This window comes from Anolis sagrei, chromosome 2 (assembly GCF_037176765.1).
Source record: "Anolis sagrei isolate rAnoSag1 chromosome 2, rAnoSag1.mat, whole genome shotgun sequence".
Taxonomy (NCBI): domain Eukaryota; kingdom Metazoa; phylum Chordata; class Lepidosauria; order Squamata; family Dactyloidae; genus Anolis; species Anolis sagrei.
Genome location: NC_090022.1, coordinates 20,103,746 through 20,111,868, shown reverse-complemented (window position 1 = coordinate 20,111,868; position 8,123 = coordinate 20,103,746).

Sequence of the window (8,123 nt, the reverse complement as noted above, 5' to 3'; positions counted from 1 at the left end):
TGCCACTTTTGGACTCTTGCTTGCTGAGGTGTTCCTGTGAGTGTTTCTGTAGATCTTAGGAAGCCATTGAATATCAAGTAAAAAGTGGGTGCAAGAAATAATATCATACGAAAGCTTGTCTGGCACAACCTGGGGACCACAGCCAGACACAATGAAGACATCTGCCCTTGTGCTTTGCTACTCTGCTGCTGAATACAAAGGCCCAGTGTGGAATACATCTCACCACATTAAAACAGTGGATGTGGATCTTAAGGAGACATGCTGAATTATCATAGGATGTCTACACCCTACACCACTGGACAAATTATACTGTTTCACTGGTATTGTGCCACCTGATGGTCATTGGGAAATAGCAGCCTGTAATGAAAGGATCAAGGCATTGACATCTTTGGCCCATCCTCTGTTCAGAAATCAACCAGCAAGCCAACATCTTAAATTAAGAAATAACTTCCTAAGACCTACAAAACAAACAACAATTACTTCTAATAACAAAAGTACACAGTACACAAAATCTAACCCAGCATCACTAGGTACCTAAGCTAGTATTATATAAAATGTTGGGTATAGATAGGAGGAACTGTTGCTAAAGGGTAATTGGGGAGGTACAACTGATAAGATATTTTAAAGAAACTGTTTCTTGAGATCTATAGAGACACTCACAGCAACATCTCAGTAAGTGAGAGTCCGAAAGTGGCAACCTCAATCAGTGGCTGATACCAGATGAGAGATTCCCTCCTGGGCACACAGAATATTGGGTGACTTACAAGGCACTAAACAGGCTGCACTCTGTCACCACCAGATGCAGGCCAACCTTAAGAAATGGGCTACAAACTGGAGTCCATGATATCCTAGTGTGGAGAAGAGCAAACTACAGACCACTTCCTACAATGCAAATTGAGCTCTGCCTCGTGCACAATGGAGGACCTTCTTACAGCAATGGCAGAGGCACTCTTAAGTGGCCAGAATCTGATCAAAGGACATTTAGCATAATGTTAAGAGGTATTCTCTCTTGACGTTTCGCCTGCATCTGTGGCAGGCAACCTCTGAGGATGCCTGCCACAGATGCAGGTGAAACGTCAGGAGAGAATACTTCTAGAACATGCCCATACAGCCCAAAAAAACCCTACAACAACCCAGTGATTCTGGCATTGAAAGCCTTCGACAATACAGGTAAAGTGATTTCATCTTAGCTTTAGGAATAACTTTCAACAATGTCTGACTATGGAATACACTGTGAGTTGGGTGGATTCTCCTTCTCTAAAGATTTTTTGAACAGTCTGGTTGGCCATCTGTTGGGAGTACTTGGTGTGTGTATTCCTATATGATGGGCAGTTGGACTGGGTGGTCCTTTGGGTTTCTTGAAACTCTATGACTCCCTGTGTCAGCAAGAACATAAAAGAGCAAGAGAAACATTACCTTAATTATGCCTGCCAGAGTTACTTTTTCCCTGATAGTTTTCAGCTCCAAAAGTCCCTAATGAATAGAGGCCCAGAGTATCTTAAACCTGGTGTTTTTCGTTGCCTGTATCGAGTGTGATTGCATGTTGTCCGTGATTGTGATGCTTATGATTAGTTTCAAAGGTGTTTGTTTGAGCAAACCTCGGAGCACCCACAATTTCTTTACAATGACCATGATTTTGATAATTATAAAGATCATCCAAGAGCCAGGCTGCGCTTTGTTGCTTCATGCGCAGATGAAGAAAATATGTTTTCAAGATTCATCAGTGTTGTTTTGTGCTCTTTATGAGGACAAATCTATTAGCCTGGAGTGAATTTTGTAAAATATCATGTCCATAATAATGTATTTTCATTGTAGTTGATATGACTGAATTACCATATATACTTGCATATAAGCTACTGGGATTTTTGTGTTAAAAAAGCAAACTAAAAACCTGGTTTGACTTATACATGGGTCAGTGCTAGAATAGGGACAAGATTGACTGATTGATTGATTGATATACAGTATTTATATTCTGCCATTCTCACCCCGCAGGGGACTCAGGGCGGATTACAATGTACATATACATGGCAAACATTCAATGCCATTTAGACATACAACATATACAGACAGACACAGAGGCAATTTAACATTCCAGCTTTCATGAGGGTTTGCTTGATTCTGGCCACAGGGGGACCTGTTGCTTCACTGTCCACTTGTGACGCTGAGTCCTTTAATGGAGTACTTCCTCATTCTTCCACATGCTGCTGGAAGGTTTTATGGTGTTGTAAATAGTTAAAATAGTTAAAGCGCAAAAGCTGGGTTGCAGCTAAACATAAAAAAAACCAAGATTATGGCAACAAGAATGATTGACAACTGGGAAATAGAGGGAGAAAATGTGGAGGCCGTGACAGACTTTGTATTTCTAGGTGCAAAGATTACTGCAGATGCAGACTGTGGCCAGGAAATCAGAAGACGCTTCCTTCTTGGGTGGAGAGCAATGTCCAGTCTCGATAAAATAGTAAAGAGTAGAGACATCAGACTGGCAACAAAGATCTGCCTAGTCAAAGCCATGGTATTCCCTGTAGTAACCTACGGATGTGAGAGCTGGACCATAGGGAAGGCTGAGCGAAGGAAGATCGATGCTTTTGAGCTGTGGTGTTGGAGGAAAGTTCTGAGAGTACCTTGGACTGCGAGAAGATCCAACCTGTCCATCCTCCAGGAAATAAAGCCCGGCTGCTCACTGGAGGGAAAGATACTAGAGACAAAGTTGAAGTACTTTGGCCACATCATGAGGAGACAGCAAAGCCTAGAAAAGACAATTATGCTGGGGAAAGTGGAAGGCAAAAGGAAGAGGGGCCGACCAAGGGCAAGATGGATGGATGGCATCCTTGAAGTGACTGGACTGACCTTGAAGGAGCTGGGGGTGGTGATGGCCGACAGGGAGCTCTGGCGTGGGCTGGTCCATGAGGTTACGAAGAGTCGGAGACGACTGAACAAATAAACAACAACAACAACAAATAGTTAAACTAGCCTTTGTCTTTCAGGCTGCATAGGTCAACAGCAAGCTAGACTATTAATGGTTGGGAGCTAACTCTGACTTGAGTTGGCTTCAAATGCATGGTCTCTCGGTCAGTAGTCATTTAATGCAGCTGGCTACTAACTAGCTGTGCACAGCCCGGCAAATAGACTAGAGCCTATGCAAATGACAATGGCATACCCCTTTCTTTGCCCAAATCAGACAAAAACAGGCAGGCACCCCTTCTTTCCTTTTCCTTCACCTTGTAGCATTCAGCAACAATATTTTCGTTGAGCAGTCTTTGGCAGGGAAGATTGTAGACCTTGTGAAACTGCAACTTCCATGATTCCATAGCATTGAGCCATGGCTGTTAAAGTTGTGTCAAACTTGTAACAGGATATATAACATAGATAGTAATATAGGACCTTACCAATAAACACAGATGCTAACTCTGTATCCACATTTACTATGTCAGCAACAATTCTATGCAGCATAGGAAGCCTCCCATATTGCGTCATATGCTGGTTCATCTATAGTTTATCCATGGAGCCCTGTCAGAAGTAGCTGTACGTCATGGGATGGGAACCAGTGGGCTCTGAGGCCAAACTACAGCTGAACTGGTGTATGCATCCAAGAATAGCCCCATCTAATGAAGTCGTCAGTCAACTGCCTATTGCCTTCTCTGAAGGGCTCCTGACTCTACTTAAGAGCAATGGCAGTGAGAAACATGATAGTCTCTTTAGCAGATGAATGGCTAATGAAATGTATGTACAGTCAAGCTGTCCACATTCATTGGAGTTAGGAACACTGCTGCTAAAGTAGGAAAAAACCCAGAAACAATAAAATTGCTCTTTTCTTTACCTGAAAGAGCACCTCTCTAGGAATCCTTCAGTAGTCCATCATGACTCTCCTGGAGGTTGACTACAAAACTGTACTGGAGGACCGAGAGATCCCTAGAGAAATGTTCTCTCTAGGAAACCTTAAGTCACCAAGCATGACTATATGATCAATTTACAGCAGAAATGGACCACTGGAGGATCTATAATAAAGGTAAATCATAGAATCGTAGAGTTGGAAGAGACCTCATGGGCCATCCAGTCCAACCCCCCTGCCAAGAAGCAGGAAAGTTGCATTCAAAGCACCTCTAACAGATGGCCATCCAGCCTCTGTTTAAAAGCCTCCAAACAAGGAGCCTCCACCACACTCTGGGGCAGAGAGTTCCACTGCTGAATGGCTCTCACAGTCAGGAAGTTCTTCCTAATGTTCAGATGGAATCTCCTTTCTTGTAGTTTGAAGCCATTGTTCCGTGTCCTAGTCTCCAGGGCAGCAGAAAACAAGCTTGCTCCCTCCTCTCTATGACTTCCTCTTACATACTTATACAGGCTGGCTATCATGTCTCCTCTCAGCCTTCTCTTCTTCAGGCTAAACATGCCCAGCTCTTTAAGCCGCTCCTCATAGGGCTTGTTTTCCAGATCCTTGATCATTTTCCTCTTGAAATTAAGTCTAGTTGTGTCCGACTCTGGGCGCTGGTGCTCATCTCTATTTCTAAGCCAAAGAGCGTTGTCCATAGATGCCTCCCAGGTTATGTGACTAGCCTGACTGCATGAAGCGCCGTTACCTTCCCACCAAAGTGGTACCTATTGGTCTACTCACATTTGCATGTTTTTGAACTGCTAGGTTGGTAGAAGCTGGGCCTAACAGCTCGAATCCCCGGATTCGAACTGCTGACCTTTTGGCCAGCAAGTTCAGCAGCTCAGCAGTTTAACCCACTGAACCACCAGGGGGATCCATAGTTTCTCAACATCTCAATTAAGTTCATGAATAATCGGATTTGCAAACATCAACTATGCAAATGAGGAGCCAACAGTGTTACAATACATGTACTGGAAGGATTGACATGTCATAAAATTGTATATGCCAAGGTTTATTTTCTTGAGCAAAGACCAAAAAACTTTTTGGAACAATGAGAAATAATGGCACTGCTGAGTTGAACAGACTTTTTTTATTTTTTTGGGCAGCACGTCTCCACTTGCAATCACTTCTGACCAAGCTGCTTATTATGCCACAGAAGAGATTTTTCGCTAAGTGGGAATTCTCAAAATGATGGTGATTTATTCTACTTCTCCAGGAGTGTTTGTCCAAAGATCACTTCTGAAACTAACATGAGAAAATTCAAAACAACAACACTTGATAATAGCGTAACTATAGAATCTGACAAGCTAGAGCAAATAAATTATAAATGGTAACTTCTCTGGGGCTGAGACTAAAGGAAGGCAGGGATTATGCCAATGTGAGGCTGAATGGTGACGATTATCGCCTTTACATCTCAGGCAACAGTTAGAATTTACCTGTATTAGTAAAACTGACGCTGCAATCCCTGCTTTTGTGAGACAGTTTGGCATCTAATTATTCTGCTCTAAGCCTTGATCCAAAGTGTTTGTTTGGGCGCATATGAGAAAGTGTGTGTGAGAGAGAAAATTCACGGGTAGCAAACCAGTGCTAGTAGATATCTCCACCATGAAATGGTGGTGGCTGCTATTGCTTATTCTGCCACACAGGTATGTTTATGGGAGGCTGAAGAACAAATGCCCAATGAAATGGATAGCGGATCAAAATTCTGTATTTAATTATTACAAGCCTGGAGACTACACCATTGGGGGGATCACAGCGACAGCAAATATGGTGCTTGCTCCATATGTTTTCTTCAAACGTCCTCATAAATTATTTATAAGGTAAGAAATCATACTCCTCTGTTGTTGTTTTTTTAAAAAAAAACAGAAGAGGATCTCATCACACTAGAGAATGAATCCACTTTAAATCTGGTTTCTGCCTCCTGCAGAATTCTGGGTTTGTAGTTTTAGGGGGAGCCTTTAACAGCCTCACTAAACTACAAACCCCAGAATTCTGCAGGAGGCAGAAACCAGATTTAAAGTGGATTCATTCTCTAGTGTGATGAGGTCCAGAGACAGTTTCTAAATACCAAAGGAAATAATTGCTTAGGTGTTACCAAGACCTGGCATCTTTGGGCAGCCAAAGAACTCCCACCGTCCTGGCAATACCTGCTGCTGCTCTTGTACACTGTTTCTCTTTCTCTCCTTTCTTCTCCTCTCTTCTCTTCTTTTTCTCCTTCTCCTTCTGCTCCTCTTCATATATATTTTACCAAACAAAGGGTGAAAATGTGTTTTTGAAGGCTTTGATGGCCGGAATTACTGGGTTATTGTAGGTTTTTTGGGCTGTATGGCCATGTTGGAATATAAATAAAGTATTATTATTATTATTATTATTATTATTATTATTATGTTCTAGAAGCATTCTCTCCTGACGTTTCACCTGCATCTGTGGCAGGCATCCTTAGAGGTTGTCTGCCACAGATGCAGGCGAAACATCAGGAGAATAATAAAATCATAGAATCATAGAACTGGAAGAGACCTCATGAGCCATCCAGTCCTACCCCGCTGCCAAGAAGCAGGACAATTGCATTCAGAGCACCCCAACAGATGGTCAATCGTAAACCGGGGTATAGGGTGGCAACCTGTGCTGGACGGGGTTACACTCCCCCTGAAGTCACAGGTCCACAGCTTGGGAGTCCTCTTGGATTCATCACTTACACTTGAGGCTCAGGCGTCGGTGGTGTCCGGGAGGGCTTTTGCACAGCTAAGACTTGTGCGCCAGCTGCGACCATACCTCGCAAAGGTTGATTTGGCCGGGGTGGTCCATGCCTTGGTCACCTCTAGATTGGATTACTGTAATGCGTTCTACGTGGGGCTGCCCTTGAAAACGGCTCAGAAATTCCAACTGGTCCAACGGGCGGCGGCCAGGATATTAACTGGCGCTCCATACAGAGAGAGGTTAACCCTCTTGTTTAGGGAGCTCCATTGGCTGCCGTTTACCTACCGAACCCAATTCAAGGTGCAGGTGCTTACCTACAAAGCCCTAAACCGTTTGGGACCTGCCTACCCGCATGACCGCATCTCTGTTTATGAACCCATGTGCTCCCTTCGTTCATCCGGAGAGGCCCTGCTCGCGATCCCACCTGCGTCGCAGGCGTGTTTGGTGGGGACGAGGGACAGGGCCTTCTCTGTGGTTGCCCCCCGACTTTGGAACACCCTCCTCAAAGACATTAGACTAGCACCCACATTGGCAGTCTTTAGGAAGAACTTGAAGACCTGGCTATTCTGATATGCCTTTCCAGAATAGGATAAACCCCAGCACTATGTCCCAGAAGCACTTTATTAGAGTTTAAGATTCTCTGCACATTGCCCAGAATCCCAACATACCTCCTGCCACACCCAGCACTTTTTAACCTGTACCCATCACTGGACCAGCCCTGGTTTTTATTGCATAATGGTGTAATGTTTTGTTATTGCTTATGTTTTTAATTTGCTTTGTACTGTATTGTTATTGTTTGCTGTTGTTGTGTTGAGGCCTTGGCCTTTGTAAGCCGCATCGAGTCCTTTGGGAGATGCTAGTGGGGTACAAATAAAGTTTAATAATAATAATAATAATAATAATAATAATAATAATAATGGCCATCCAGCACCTGTTTAAAAGCCTCCAAAGAAGGAGCCTCCACCACACTCTGGGGCAGAAAGTTCCACTGTTGAATAACTCTCACAGTCAGGAAGTTCTTCCTAATGTTCAGGTACAATCTCATTTCTTGTAGTTTGAAGCCATTGCTCCATCACGTCTTAGTCTCCAGGGAAGCAGAAAACGAGCTTGCTCCCTCCTCCCTATGATTTTCTCTCACACAGGCATGTAGCCGAGGGCAGGGGGGGGGGTTGAGAAACTTCACCCCCCCCCCCGAAATTCTCATGGTGGTCCGCGAGAAGGCCTTACTGGTACATTAGTTACATTGTTATGTTTATTCATATCATGATCTGATCACCATGCTCAATATATCCCATATGCAGGGGGGTATTGGGGTAATGATACAAAAGGGTTGCTAGGGTAGTCCCTCCTTCACTCAGACTCAGCCCACCCCCCCACCCCCCGAATCAAACTCAGACCTCCCCAAATCAAAATCCTGGCTACAGGCCTACTCTCACATATATATACATGGCTATCATGTCTCCTCTCAGCCTTGTCTTCTTCAGGCTAAACATGCCCAGCCCTTTAAGCCACTCCCTACAGGGCTTGTTCTCCAGACCCTTTATCATTTGAGTTGTCC